The sequence below is a fragment of the Bos javanicus genome, chromosome 27 (assembly GCF_032452875.1).
Source record: "Bos javanicus breed banteng chromosome 27, ARS-OSU_banteng_1.0, whole genome shotgun sequence".
Taxonomy (NCBI): Eukaryota; Metazoa; Chordata; class Mammalia; order Artiodactyla; family Bovidae; genus Bos; species Bos javanicus.
The window spans coordinates 40,822,462-40,838,127 of record NC_083894.1 but is presented as its reverse complement, the minus strand read 5'-3'; positions in this window follow the sequence as shown (position 1 = coordinate 40,838,127).

Below are 15,666 nucleotides of genomic sequence, written 5' to 3'. Positions count from 1 at the left end.
AAGGAGAGCCGCACTGCGTTCCTTCGCCCTCTGGAAAGCGGTAGATGCCGTATGTACCTCCAAAGCAAACAAACGCGCTCGCCATGCCTTAAGAAAGCCCCAGACGAGCCCCTGGCAGCATGAGAGCCTGGAGCTGACCCTGTCCTGGCTCTGCGCCCCTCCCAGCCTTCCTTAGTGTTCAGTCCCTACAATTACAGTCTCCTCTGATTTCACAGAAGTGAGTGTAAAAGTCTGTTGTTAGTGTGCAGAAACATTGACACCTCCAACGCTGTGGGCAGATAGTGGGAAAGGACCAGGTTTGTGCTGAATTTTCCCAGTGCCCAGGATGTGGCCCACGCTGCCATCTCCTATGGTCAGGCTCCTATGGTCCTCTCCTGTGGGAGATGGGTGGGATGTCCTCAAGCAGGCCTGGCAGGAGGAGGAGATCTTGTTTAGATTCAGAAATTAGATTGTCTTTCACTTCTTATGTGATGACTCTGATATAGCACGGCCGCCTGCAGGGTGATTTTTCCCACAGGCCCACTGGCAGAGAGCCCTGTCTGGTTGTACATCATTTCTACTCCATGTTAATCTTCTCTTGATTTCGCCACTGACAAATTGGCACAGAGTAGGTGAATTTTGTTCATGGTATTTTAGGAGGATATACAAATTGAATACCTATTTGAGAGGATCTGAATGTCTTCTGAAGCTTAACTATTTGGAAACATCATAGTTGCTAAAGGGCCAAAGGTACCATTAAGAAAATCTTCCCAGAGTCTCAAAATTATATTCTAGAATTGCACTTCTAAATGTGTTTTCATTTTGTAATTGTATCTCCCTGTCCATGTTGGTGTGGGGTAGGGATATGGTGCAGTCATAAGTGCTTCTTATTTAGCATCATAATTCTGAGATGTGTGATGGTGATTGGGGTACAGAGCTATTCCTGAGATTCTATTTGTCTTACGTATTTAATATATTGAATGAAGACATTTGCTGAATTTTATGTGTTGGGACCACAGGTCACACAACAAAATAAAAATAGCTCCAGGACTGTTATGTATAATATGATACTTTAGCGTCTCAGGAAGCTCAGCTTCAGATGATCTTAGTTAGAAGGTCAGGAAGCACTACAGTATAAAGAGCAAGTCCAGAAAGGCATTGTTTTTTCCCATCAGCTTAACCAAGACTCTTATCTGAGGCAGCTAACAATCAGCCCAAAGGACTAATTTGATTTTCGACTTCTCTTCCTTTCCTTAATAAGAATTCTGATAGAGGGATTAATTAGCAATAAAGCAACATGAGGAGGAGGGAAAGAAAATGAGGGCATAGATAATCCACAAACTATATATAATCATCCTTGCGTAATCAGAAGTTAACTATCATTAACATGACATTTGCTTTTAAAGCCAGGCAGAAAATTATGATTTTTGGCACTAAGCTAATCTTTAATTATAGCACAGTACCATTCTTCCCTTGTGTTCGTTCAGATAGCTATAAATTATATTAGTCTAGGGCTTTTGTGTCATTTCCTTTCCTTTTCCATGATTTATATAGTCGGAATACTGACCTATAATTAAGTGTACTTGAGAATGGTCTCTGGTTAATTAAATACTGTGGAGTATGTAGGGTGTTCTTTGCCAAAATTCCAAGGGAAAAGGCCATCCCTGGGTTAAACATCTACAAGGAGTCTGGGTAAATCTTCAGCGCTAGTCTTCTATGGCTGCTGAAGCTGTCATGAGAAGTAAAATTAAATCTTTCTTGACTATTGTGTGTAAAAGAATGTAAGACTCATCTTTTTGTATAATTTAAGGATGTGACTTCAAAAAGTAATTGTCTCATTTGAGGCATGCCTGATTTTTAATAATGAGTAAAACAGATACATGAAAATAAAAAATAAACCCTTGTCTTCCTTCCTTTCTTTCTTTCTGTCCCTTTATCTTTCTCCGTAACAATTCTTCATTCTGTGCCAGAAACAACTAGTTGCCACTCAGTTTGATTCAATACACTAAGTCCCTTTAAATACAAATGAGTTACATTCTGAGAGCATGTTTGAAAGTCCAATTGGTTCGTAAGTCCAACAAAGTTAGCCTAGGTACTGAACTAATACAATCGGCTGTATGTCGCTACTCTCACACTTACTTCTGGACATCCTGGGATTGAAGTGAGGATTCCGTGCTACTCTGTATTCTGTGCAGTGTGTGTGTGCTCAGTGGATAAGTCTTGTTTGACATTTTGTGGCTCCATGGACTCTAGCCCGCCAGCTGCAATAAAGTACACAAAAGCGCAACCGCTTGTAGAGGACGCACGCACGTGAGCATGTGTGCCAGCCTCGTAAATCAGCTTGCACGATTGGACCTGCGCGTGCAGGTTTGCATCTTTGAAAGTTCACAACATGAAGGCTCGTACATAGAGGACTTGCTGTACATTGATGTGACGCCGCCTCTGTGTACAGTGCTGAGGCGGGCCTGTTAACACAGGCAACTCTCACCTGAAGAGCCCACCCAGCTGCCAGAACTTGCCCTAAGTGCAAGGGTGGGTGGAGAACATCTCGTTTCCCATCCTTACCACTGTTTCCCAGCAACGCCTCCCTACCCAAATGCACATGTTACTCCAAAGGATGTGGAGCTCGTTTCCATTCCAAGAGCCCAAGGAAAATCCTCAGACCCAGATCAAGGAAAGGGTGTGAAGAAGAGGGGAGGAGGGCAAGTAACGTGGGGGGTGGGAAAGACTCTCATTCCTCTGTGGTTTCAGCAGGAAGGACGCTCTGCACTGCTCAGGGACTGCATCAGCACGTCTGTCCGGGCAGCTGCCCACCGCACTGGGTCCTCTGTATACAGCACTGGCAGCTGCGTGGACAGAGTTAGGTCTACAGATGTTTCATTTGGCATGCATTGTGTTTTTAAAAATTGATCCAACGTTTTAAAAATTAACAGATTTTCATTGCAATCCAGATGTCTAGCTTCTTTAGGAAAATCAGAAGACTGGCAACACCGCATCTGTATTCTCCAGACTAAACCTGGGGGTGACCGGAGATGACTGAGTGGCCGTACTTACTGATGACCAATGGGATCTGGTGCATTACCACCTGGCCCCCAGGTAGATGGAGTTTACCCCTCTCCCCTCACCTGTCTCCTCACGCCCACACCCCTGCACAGTCAATGATGCGCTGGTTGGAGGTGATTTTTTGGAGGGAGAGAGAGACGACTTGAGAGGTGATCAGATTAACTTTGGCTGGGTCAATGTTATGACAAGGGTAAGGAGAGAGGCAAGGTAGCCTTCCAGGTTTAATTTGGACCATATGAAACTGATGTTTCTATAGTTCAGAAGCATCATGTTGGCACTTTTATATCTATTAATACAACCCACTTTCCTCCTGCTTTTCAAAATTTCTACTCTGGCCCTGGGGTCTTCACTGTTCCGTGGGATTTGTTAGAGAATGGTGTATTTTCCTTTTAGGTCCCGAGGACTTCTATGTTCCAGGCTCATATTTTAGGGAACAACACACCTTTTGATTTCCCCCATTGATTTTTTTTTTTCAGCCCAGCAGATACTCTGTTTCTCTCCAGTTAAAAATAAATAATAATTTATAGACAGAATCACTGCTTTGTGATGCTAAGCTTTAATAACTGTGAACCCAGAAAGATTACATATATATATATATATTCATTGTGATAAAATGAACATAAAATTTACCATGTAAACCATGTAAGATGTACAGTTGATGACATTAAGTGTATCACAATATTGTACAACCACTACCCTGTCCATTTCCAGAACTTTTTGATAATCCCAGACAAATTCCGCGCCAGTCCTATAATAATGCTCCCACTCATCTTTCCCCACGGCCGGGTAACCCACATTCTACTTTATTCCTCTGTGGAGTTGCCTGTTCTCAGTACTGCATACAAGTTGAATCATACCATATTTTGTTCTTTTGTGTCTGTTTATTTCATTCAGCGTATTATTTTCAGGGCTCACTCATGTTGTACCGTGTATCAGAATCCCATTTCTTTTTTCAGGATGCATAATATTTCATTGTTTGTATATGTCACATTTTGTTTATCCATTTATCTGTTGACGGACATTTGGTTTGTCTCCACTTCTTGGGTATTGTAAATAATGCTGCAGTGACTGCTGATATACAAGTGTCTGTTTGAGTCCCTGCCTTCAATTCTTTTGGGCATCCACATAGAAATGGAATTGCTGGATCATATGTTCATTCCATATTTAACTTTCAGAAAAACTGTCTGTTGTATAGTTTTACAGAGATGACATATACAAACGGCCTTAAATGGTAAGTTCATGTCCTCATTCCCTTTTGTATTATAATAAAGCCAGGCTCTTTTTACCTTTTGCCATAAAAAATATTTGTCAGGTCAGAGAAAAGCAGATTTCTTCCTAAATATTCTCATCAAGAGTTTCATCAGTGTCCAGTTTTGATAGACCCTACCAATTCAGTTTTCCAAGATCATATGTAGCACTTTTTAGTTTCAGATTAACTGTTCTGATAATGATATTTAGAACTTAAATTCTTCTGTGAAACCATCACAGCTGATGAGCCTATTCTTTGCACAGCTAAAAAAGTTAACTCTGCTAATCCCAGAAGTTAATTTGTTAACACATTTGAGCATGTACCACACAAATGCCTGTATGTAATCATACATGAACACATGTGGTCTCAGGATGATACGCGCATACACGCGGACGTGACTGAGGAGTAACCGACATACCCTGCAGTCTGCACCCGCCAGTGACAGCTCTGTGCCCTGCTTGTCCTTATAAGCAAATGTCACTCATTTTAGATACATTTTATGCTTCTCATCGAAACAATGTTCTTACTCATTTCAGCACACTTTAATTTTGTTATGTAAATGAGCTTTGTGGATGGCAGCATCGGGTTAAAGTGAGCCCTGAAAGTCTTTTCCGCTGACTTTGGTTGAAAAGCCCTGATTGGCAGGGATGTAAACATGTCTCCTTTAAATGGTGGTGAGGTCTGTGTCTGTAGTCAAAGGTGTGGCTTGTGGGTTCAAGTTTTCATAGTACAAAGGGGTTTCATTTGCCAATTTAATATCAAATAGCCCCTTCTATTCAGCCGTGGAAATAATAGGAGCACATCCATGGGTGGGAGTTGCTTCACTGACTCAAAACCCTCTCAGGACTGAGACCCAGGTCTGCGATGTTGGCGGTGTGGGGCGGAGACTCAGTGTGGGGAAGGAGGAGCTCTGTCTTGTGTTTAAAGATCTCAATTAACCCCATTTCCTGTTGCATTTTGCAATCAGATGGGGGATTGGAAGGATCTTATATCAGTTTGCAAAGTAATCACTCAAGTGAACTGCCTTTTAACTAGCAACTCAGATTTCTTTTCCATCTAATTCCTTTCCTATGGTTTTTCCCCTTATCTTGCATCTCTGTAGCAATATTCTGTAAGCACCCTCCGTTAGCTGGCCCAAATTGAGTTCCTGCCCACTTGAGTTCCTGGTATAGCCAGCCAGTGTAACTTACCACATGCTGGGTGAAAGGCGGGGACCCCAGGATTTCATTATACCCCTCGACAGTGATGGGGTCTGCAGACTGAGTAGGCTGTGCAATGACGAGTCTCTGGCTTTGGGGTCTGAGTCTGTCCCTTACTGACTCTGTCAACTCTAGCTACTTAGTTAACCTCTTGGAGCGTTGAATTTCCTCATCTGTTACGTTCTTCATGAGAATTGGAGGAATTTAGGGAGAAAATGAGGACTGGAACCCAGGGAGAGAAGATGGACAGTGAGGGATTATCTGAGATAGAGTTTCCCAAAGGACTTGTAAAAACAAAAGCAAGCAACATTAATTTTTAATTTGCTTATCATCCCATGCTATAATGGAGCCAGGACGTTGTGTGGTTAAGTGGTAGAATTCTCACCTTCCATGTTGTAATGGAATCTCCTTCTTTTAGTAACACCTTGTTAAAAAAAATGTGTGTGTGTGTGTGCTGTTTTCATTGCTGATACTTTAGAATGGGGATGAATTTAAAGGGTTTTAACTCCTGAGCTAATAGAGCCTGGAGAAAGACAAGAATATCCTAGGTGAAACATACAGTATCCTATATGGTACCCTATATGGGGAAGTCACCATAAACAGAAGAGTAGACTAAGTGATTGTTGGGGAAATGGAGCATTCCAGGGCATTCCTGGAGATACTGGACTAACTTAGGACTGACAGTTTTTTATTATGTCAAATGATATTTTTTTTAAAAACTTATTGTTTCTTCAGCGATTTTAAATGCAAAAAACTAAGACACAATCATAGAGCAAAAGAAATCCCTTTGCACTGAACAAATACAGCCTTATGTATTGTTCTTATTTTTGCTTCATTTTCCCATGGATTACCCAGCATGTCATTCTTAGACCATGTGAGAATCTTGAATCAAACTCCTTTTAAAGCTAAGGAGACTGCCATTTATATTAGGTAGATACCCAGTTTGAGGACTTCCAGGTGACTTGGTGGTAGAGAATCCTCCTGCCAATACAGGAGACACAGGTTCGATCCCTGGATTGGGAGGATCCCCTGGAGGAGGAAATGGCAACCCACTCCAGTATTCTTGCCTGGAGAATTCTGTGGACGGAGGAGCATGGGGTCTCAAAGAGTCGGATGCAACTGAGTGTGTATGCGTGCACACACACAGCTGCCCGGTGTACGTGTGGGAGGCCCAACGTCTGGGAGCAATTGCAAGTTTTACATTTGTGGTTCTTTGTGTCTCATCAGACATTCCCATGAGAAGGAAGTGCAACTACTCAGGATCCCAGGCTGAAGGGTATAAATTTTTTCCTAAAGGGAAGACAAAGATTGTGCAGGATGGGAATGGTTTGGTCATACTGATATGGAAGCCTTCTTTGATGTTTTTGGTCCTATATCCTCATTTTATAGACATTTCCATGTATGTTTGGACATGTTAAGTGATTTATTCCAGCTCACACAGCTGTTTGATGGTAAGAATGAGACTGAACTAAGGTTTCATCTGGATATTCACCTGCTTTAACTCTTCCCCAGGGCCACTGTTGCATGAGGCATTGAGAAGCAATAATAAGCCGCATGGTTTTGTAGCTGTGTTCATAGTTGTTGAGAAGAAATCACTTAGAAAGCAACAAACAGATGCATCAGACTTTAAATTTGAAATGGACTTTGGGTTTGTTTATTCCAATTTGTATTTAAGGTAATGAGGCCCTAATCTAATGAAGTTACTTGGAATGAGCAGATTTGAGTAATTCTGATGTTCAGAGTCAACAAGACTTGATGTCTAGTTTGCCATGGAGGCAAAGGTGTACTTGAATTAAGAACTTGGGAGCAGAATAGCACAGTCATTAAAAACATGTTCTGCACACTATTTACGGTAGCTATGATATGGAAGCAACCTAGCTGTCCATCAACAGATGAATGGATAAATAAGTTGTGGTACGTATATACAACAGAATATTACTCAGCCATAAAAAGGAACACATTTGAATCAGTTCTAATGAGGTGTACAAACCTAGAGCCTATTATACAGAGTGAAGTGAGTCAGAAAGAGAAAAACAAATATATGAATATGTCTGTCCGTGTGTGTGTGTGTGTATATATATATATATATTTAGAAGGATGGTACTAATGAGCCTATTTGCAAGGCAGCAATGGAGATGCAAACATAGAGAACAGATTTGTGGATACAGTTGGGGAATTAGAGAGCGGGGCAAATTAGGAGAATAGCATTGAAACATATACTTTACCATATGTAAAATGGTTAGCCAGTGGGAATTTGCCTTATGATGCAGGGAGCTCAAACCTAATGCTCTAGAGGAGGGGGATGGGGTGGGAGGTGGGAAAGAGGTTCAAGAGGGAGGGGATGTATGTATATTGAAGGTCGATTCATGTTTTTTGGCAGAAACCAACACAATATTGTAAAGTGATTATTCTCCAATTTAAGAAAAACACACACACACAGGCTGCAGAGTTCTCTGCCATTACTATTTGACGGGCCTTATATCAAGTGACCTTCATTTACTCATCTGTGAAATCAAGATAATCTCAACTTTAGGAGTTTTGTGAGAGTGCTGTTACATTCTTTACACTGTATTGCCTGGCCCAAAGTAGGTATTATTACGAAGAGCATAGTGGTATTGATTGATGAGAAAAAGTAAGATGTGTCGGTTTAGGGAAATTCTCCCATTAACTTAGGGATTCAATTTTTGGTTTATGAAGCTGCTAGAACCTGGCTACGCCAATTATCCACGCTTTTACATAGTGAAGTCGCTCAGTCATGTCCGACTCTGCGACCCCATGGACTGTAACCCACCAGCTCCTCCATCCATGGAATTTTCTAGGCAAGAGTACTGGAGTGGGTTCCATTTCCTTCTCCAGGGGATCTTCCCGACCCGGGGATGGAACCTGGGTCTCCTGCATTGCAGGCAGATGCTTTACCATCTGAGCCACCAGGGAATCCCAAACCTGGCTACGCCAATTATCCATACTTTTTCTTGAATCCCCATCATCTCAGAGCTTTTTAACTATTAAAAAAATTAAGGGAATAAGAGTCAATTTCTGCTGCCAAGTTTTGGAATAAGAACCAATGACACCTGAATAGGAAGACCATTGAGTTCAATACAGGAAAAGAGTGATCTCTATAGATCATGCAGGGTTGGATATGAACTCTAACTGAATAATGCAGAGAGGGTGTCTTGATTCAGATACCGAAAGCAGACTGTGCAAGGGCGAATTCTGTTGAGGTGATCTTAGTTGGTAGCATTGGTTTGTAAAATACTTCTGAGTTTAGGGGGAGCAATAGTAACCAAAAGCATGCCATAAAACAAACTTCTATTTCCTTTTATTGCACTTGGTGAAGGTTATTAAGAATGTAATTCTTTCTGCTTGCGATGTGATTAGCAGCCGAACCTTTTGGGGGTAAATTTCCATTGCTACGCTCTTGTTATCGCAAATGGAATTTGCATGCCTAATTCTCTTCCCTCCATATTGAATCCATACCCCTTCAGGTCTAACGGCATGCTAAAAATGATTCCAAATCTCCAGTGTTGATTGTGGGCCATATGTTAGCACTAATTATATAAATGAGACTTGGTGGAAATGTGACACGCTAAGCGTTCCGAGCTTAAGGAATTACCTAAATGAATTCTAGCTTGAGTCAGTGCAAGCAGAGGCGAGGAAACGCGGGCGCAGGTTTTGAGCAGATGTTACCAGGTCTGCGCGGCTCCTCATTGTCTTTATTTGTCTAACTATAAGGACTGCCGATGGAACATTATGTCAGAATAGTTTAAGGTGCCATTTCTCTGAAATTTGCATTTTGCACCTACAGATGGATCCGTTTTCTGAGTAAGCAGAGTGGAATGACAGAGTATCAGAGATTAGAATCTGCAGTCATGCTGTGAGTTTGAGACTTTAGCATTCACTGGGGCCAGTTGCTGATGTCATTATGGCACTGAGGCTGGGGACTTTCTAGAAGGACATTTCACGTCGATATCCAACACTCCTGAATTTTAATTTTCAAAATTCAAGTGAGAGAGAAAAAGAATGGCTCTGATTCAAAGCAGAAATTGAATTGCAAAATTGTGACGTATGTTTTCTCCTTGTGTATGACAATTAAATAAGCTAGTGCCAGGCATGCATTGATTATAGAGGTCTGGGAAACTTCAGGGGGCTCCCCAAGTGACGCTAGTGGTAAAGACCCTGCCAATGCAGGAGACTTAAGAGACATGGGTTTGATCCTTATGTGGGGAAGATCCCCTGGAGAAGGGCATGGCAACTCTAGTATTCTTGCCTAGAGAATCCCTTGGACAGAGGAGCCTGGCAGGCTACAGTCCATAGGGTTGCAGAGTCGGACACAATTGAAGTGACTTAGCATGTATGCGTGGGGAGCGTTCAGGTTCTAAGTCATGTCAGGAGGGGACTTCAGCTCACCCTCTTTTCCTGGAAATCATGAAGTTTCAAATGTGTCAACAATGGCTGTGGTAAACCTCACTTATATCCTTATCTCTTTTCCTTACAGACTTCTTGAGATTATGATTTAAAATTGGCAAGAAAGCAGCTGATTGGCAACCAATCCCCAATCAGTAAGCACACTTACAGCATCCCTTTAGCATGACATTCATGTCCCACGGTCCTGTCTTCTCACATGTTTTCTACAGACTTTGATCCCCTTGAGGACGTCAACTCTCCCTTTTCTTTCTTAGCCCCCAACATAAAGTCCAGTGCTTGACACACAACCAATATTTATTGAATGAGTATTGCTGAAACCATAGAAATAGCTAACATGCATTGAAGACTTACTGTACTAAATATTTGGCCAGCATCATCTCATATCATCTTATTTTTAATCCACACTGCTATGTTCTTAGAAGGGTGCTACTCTCATGGCTTTGCAGATGAGGAAACTGAGGCTAAAAAAGATTAAAACTGTTAGTTACTCATTCGTGTCCAACTCTTTGTGACCCCACAGACTATAGCCCACCAGGCTCCTCTGACCATGGGATTTTCCAGGCAAGAATGCTGGAGTGGGTAGCCATTTCCTTCTCCAGGGGATCTTCCTGACCCAGGGATCCAACCCTGCATTGTGGGGGATTCTTTTCTGTCAGAGCCACCAGGGAAGCTTAATAAAGTTTAAATGGCTTGCCTAAATCACAAAAATAAAAGCAGTAGAGGTGGAATTTGAATGTAAAAACATTTGAGTGACCTGTGTCCATCTGTAGGGTATGGATTCTGCCTTTTAGATACCTCTTTGCTGAGTTCACCTCATGTGAAGAGTTGACTCATTGGAAAAGACTCTGATGCTGGGGTGGATTGGGGGCAGGAGGAGAAGGGGACGACAGAGGATGAGATGGCTGGATGGCATCACTGACTCGATGGACGTGAGTCTGGGTGAACTCCAGGAGTTGGTGATGGACAGGGAGGCCTGGCGTGCTGTGATTCATGGGGTCGCAAAGAGTCGGACGTGACTGAGCGACTGAACTGAACTTGCTGAGTTCATTGTTCTCACATCCACATCTCTTGAGTATATTCTTGAGGGTTGGTGTTTGTTTCCTCGGGTGAGGTGTTCTGTGTGTTTCTTATCGCAGTGGTGATCCAAGTAGAATGGATCTGAGTGCACTTGATCATCTGGATGACCATGCTGTGACGGTGTTTTACTGTCATGTTGGTGCCAACCAGCATTACTATAATTGTAGGACATTCTTCAGGGAGCAACAGAGGCAGACGAAATATGGAGATAATAATGTGTGTCTGCCAGTGAGGTTTCCACAACATAAAGGGTTGTGGAGTGGTTTAAATTCAGAACTAGAGAGGAAGAAATTAGTTTCTACAGAGCAGAAAGCAATGGTGAAGTGCCAATGCCGTAGAAGCTGCGCCTGACCAGGCAGGCAGACCGTGTTCACACAGGGAACGGGTATGGTTTCAATAAACTAATATTAACCATTATATCGAAGAGAGGTGGTTTTTAATTTCTTTTGTAATCTTACGTATTTTTTCTTTATAACCTTATTTTGTTTATGGGTATAGAGCTCTGCAGTCATAAGGAATTCATGTTCATGTTTGTGCATATATATGTAATAATAAACTGAATCTATGAAGATTGGGGGGGCATAATATTTTTGGGGGTCTTTTCAGATTTTTTCCTTCTCAAAGGAATCTGTATACTCTTTGAGGTGTGAGTCTCTACATGAGCCTGTGGGCATCATATGAGCCCCAGGGATAAAACTGAAACTAGAGCAGTATAACGCTTGTGTGAGTGAGTGTGTGTGTGTGTGTGTGTGTCCGCCCGCGCACGCACACGCGCTTGTATCCATGGAACATAACTGGTGACAGTGGGAGTTTGGAGCAGTGTTGGCCAGCATCTTGTGCGGCCCAGCTATTACTCTTGACACAAGCAACAGCTCCCGATGTAGCTTTGCTGAGCCACGTGGTTTTTCAGTGCATGCTTGTGTTCCCAATTACTATTGCACCAAAGAAATACGGCTTCTTTGAACCAGTGTATTTCCAGAATCTTATTCTTCATGACTCTCTTTTGCCAGAAAGTGAAAGGACATTCCCTCGGCATGTTCGGCCACTGTCGTATCTTTATGTGTGGGCCTCCGGCCACTGAACTGCAAACCCGAACAAGGTTATCTCTTGTCCTCCTTGATGCCGTAATTCCATTTGGTGTTACTTCTCTCTGAAGTCAGTAAGGCATCCATGGGGCTTAGGGATAGTGAGCAATGGGACTAGTTCATAGGAGTTAATATTCTGCTTGTAAGTGGACACTAATTCATACCTGGAAGTTTATCTGCCACTGTTCTCCATATAAACCCAGACTGTAATGCCTCCAGGCCAGAATACTGGCGTGCGTAGCCTTTTCCCTTCTCTGGGGGATCTTCCCAACCCAGGGATCGAAACCAGGTCTCCTGCATCACAAGCGGATTCTTCACCAATTGAGCCACAATGGAAGCCCAATAATGCCTCAAGTTATGCCAAAAATCTCAAAATGTTTATTTAAGCATACTTATAATTCAATAGAATTACAAGAGAAAAACAATAGAATGGGAAAGACTAGAAATCTCTTCAAGCAAATTGGAGATATCAAGGGAACATTTCATGCAAGGATGGGCATGATAAAGGACAGAAATGTTATGGCCCTAAGAGAAGCAGAAGAGATTAAGAAGAGGTGGCAAGAATGCACAGAAGTATATAAGAAAAGTCTTAATGACCTAGATAATCACGGTGGCATGGTCATTCACCTAGAGTCAGAGGTCCTGGGGTGTAAAGTCAAGTGGGCCTTAGGAAGCATTACTATGAACAAAGTTAGTGGATGTGATGGAATTCTAGCTGAGCTATTTCAAATTCTAAAAGATGATCCTGTTAAAATGCTGAACTCAATATGCCAACAAATTCAGAAAACTCAGCAGTGGCCACAGGACTAGAAAAGGTCAGGTTTCATTCCAGTCCCCAAGAAAGGCAATGCCAACGAATGTCCATACTACTGCACAATTGCACTCATCTCACACACTAGCAAAGTAATGCTCAAAACCCTTCAAGCAGGGTTCAGCAGTACATGAACAAAGAAGTTAACAGAGGAACCAGAGGTCAAATTGCCAACATTCTTTGGGCTGTAGAGAAAGAAAGGGAATTCCAGAAAAACATGTACTACTTTATTGACTATGCCAAAGCCTTTGACCGTGTGGATCACAACAAACTGGAAAATTCTACAAGAGATGGGATTACCAGACCCTACCTGTCTCCTGAGAAACCTGTTTGGAAGTCAAGAAGCAACAGTTAGAACCAGACATGGAACAACATACTGGTTCCAAATTGGGAAAAGAGTAATTCAATGTCACCCTGCTTATTTAACTTTTTGGCAGAATACATCATGTGAAATACTGGGCCGGATGAATCACAAGCTGGAATCAAGATTGCCAGGAGAAATATCAACAGCCTCAAATATGCAGGTGATACCACTCTAATGGCAGAAAGTAAAGAGGAGCTAAAGAGCTTCTTGATGAGGTGAAAGAGGAGAGTGAAAAAGTTGGCTTAAAATTCAATATTCAAAAAACTAAGATCATATCATCTGTTCCAATCACTTTATGGCAAATAGAAGGGGAAAAAGTAGAAACAGTGGCAGATTTTATTTTCTTGGGCTCCAAAATCACTGCATATGGTGACTGGAGAAGTGAAATTAGGAGAAGCTTGCTCCTTGGAAGGAAACTGTGACAAACCTAGAAAGTGTATTATTAAGAAGCAGAGACGTCACTTTGCTGACAAAGGTACATATAGACAAAGCTATGGTTTTTCCAATACTCATGTATGGATGTGAGAGTTGGACCGTAAAGAAGGCTGAGCGCCAAAGAATTGGTGCTTTGAAATTGTGGTGTTAGAGAAGACTCTTGAGCGTCCCTTGTACTGTAATGAGATCAAACCAGTCAATCTTAAAGGAAGTCAACCCTGAACATTCATTAGAAGGACTGATGCTGAAGCTTCAACACTTTGGCCACCTGATGCTGGGAAAGACTGAGGGCAAAAGGAGAAGTGGATGGCAGAGGATGAGGCGATTCGATGGCATCCCTGACTCAATGGACATGAATCTGAGCAAACTCTGGGAGATGAGTGAAAGGCAGTCCTGCTGTGCGCAGCCCACGGGGTCGAAAGAGCGCGTCCTGACTTAGCAACTGAACAGCAGCAGTGGTTCAAGTGGTTGTGTGGGTCGTGGACAATATTTTTATCAGTTCAACCTTGTTTTTACTAAAACTCAGCCCGTTCAGAGTGATAATTAACAACCAAATCTATAGAAACTGAGAGGGTGTGGGAAGCTGGGGGAGAGACAGTGGGTAGTCAAGAGTACCAGTTAGCTTGGTAACCTCCTTTTCAACAAAGTTCTGCATTCTGCATTCTTTGTTTCAGATGAAGTTACCAAGCTAGCTAGATTTCAGATGTTTCTGCTATAGCACAGTATATGCAGTCTTGGAAAAACCTGGGGTTCTGAAAAATGACATGGGTGATGGCAAGGCTCATGGGAAACAGTGTTAGAACAGACATCACAGAAGATACGCGGCTTTGTAATCTCAGCTGGAAATGCCTACTTAAAGTTACTAGTGCCATTGAAGAGAACATCATGAGAAACGCTGGGCTGGAAGAAGCACACGCTGGAATCAAGATTGCCGGGAGAAATATCGATAACCTCAGATATGCAGAAGACACCACCCTTATGGCAGAAAGTGAAGAGGAACTAAAAAGCCTCTTGATGAAAGTGAAGGAGGAGAGTGAAAAAGTTGTCTTAAAACTCAACATTCAGAAAACGAAGATCATGGCATCTGGTCCCATCACTTCATTGGAAATAGATGGGGAAACAGTGGAAACCTTGTCAGACTTTATTTTTCTGGGCTCCAAAATCACTGCAGATGGTGACTGCAGCCATGAAATTAAAAGACGCTTACTCCTTGGAAGGAAAGTTATGACCAACCTAGATAGCATATTCAAAAGCAGAGACATTACTTTGCCAACAAAGGTCCGTCTAGTCAAGGCTATGGTTTTTCCAGTGGTCATGTATGGATGTGAGAGTTGGACTGTGAAGAAAGCTGAGTGCCGAAGAACTGATGCTTTTGAACTGTGGTGTTGGAGAAGACTCTTGAGAGTCCCCTGGACTGTGAGGAGATCCAACCAGTCCATTCTGAAGGAGATCAGCCCTGGGATTTCTTTGGAAGGAATGATGCTAAAGCTGAAACTCCAGTACTTTGGCCACTTCATGCGAAGAGTTGACTCATTGGAAAAGACTCTGATGCTGGGAAGGATTAGGGGCAGGAAGAGAAGGGGACGACAGAGGATGAGATGGCTGGATGGCATCACTGACTCAATGGACGTGAGTCTGAGTGAACTCCGGAAGTTGGTGATGGACAGGGAGGCCCGGCGTGCTGCGATTCATGGGGTCGCAAAGAGTCGGACACGACTGAGCGACTGAACTGAACTGAATTGAGGGCCATTGAAAAGACATGCCTGATTCCTCATAAAGGAGTGCTGTCCATACAAGATGTTGCTATAAGAAAAGTGAGAGTTACTTGACGCTAAGGCTCAGGCTGTTGAGTTACAGAGCTCAGGTTAAGTGGGGAGACCCGCATGGTTAGTCTTTCCAAGACAAAGCACACGGCCAGTCTGAGCTGAGGGGCCTGGGTGAATTGTGTCTAGTACGGCATTCTCCCACAGCTCCCTGTA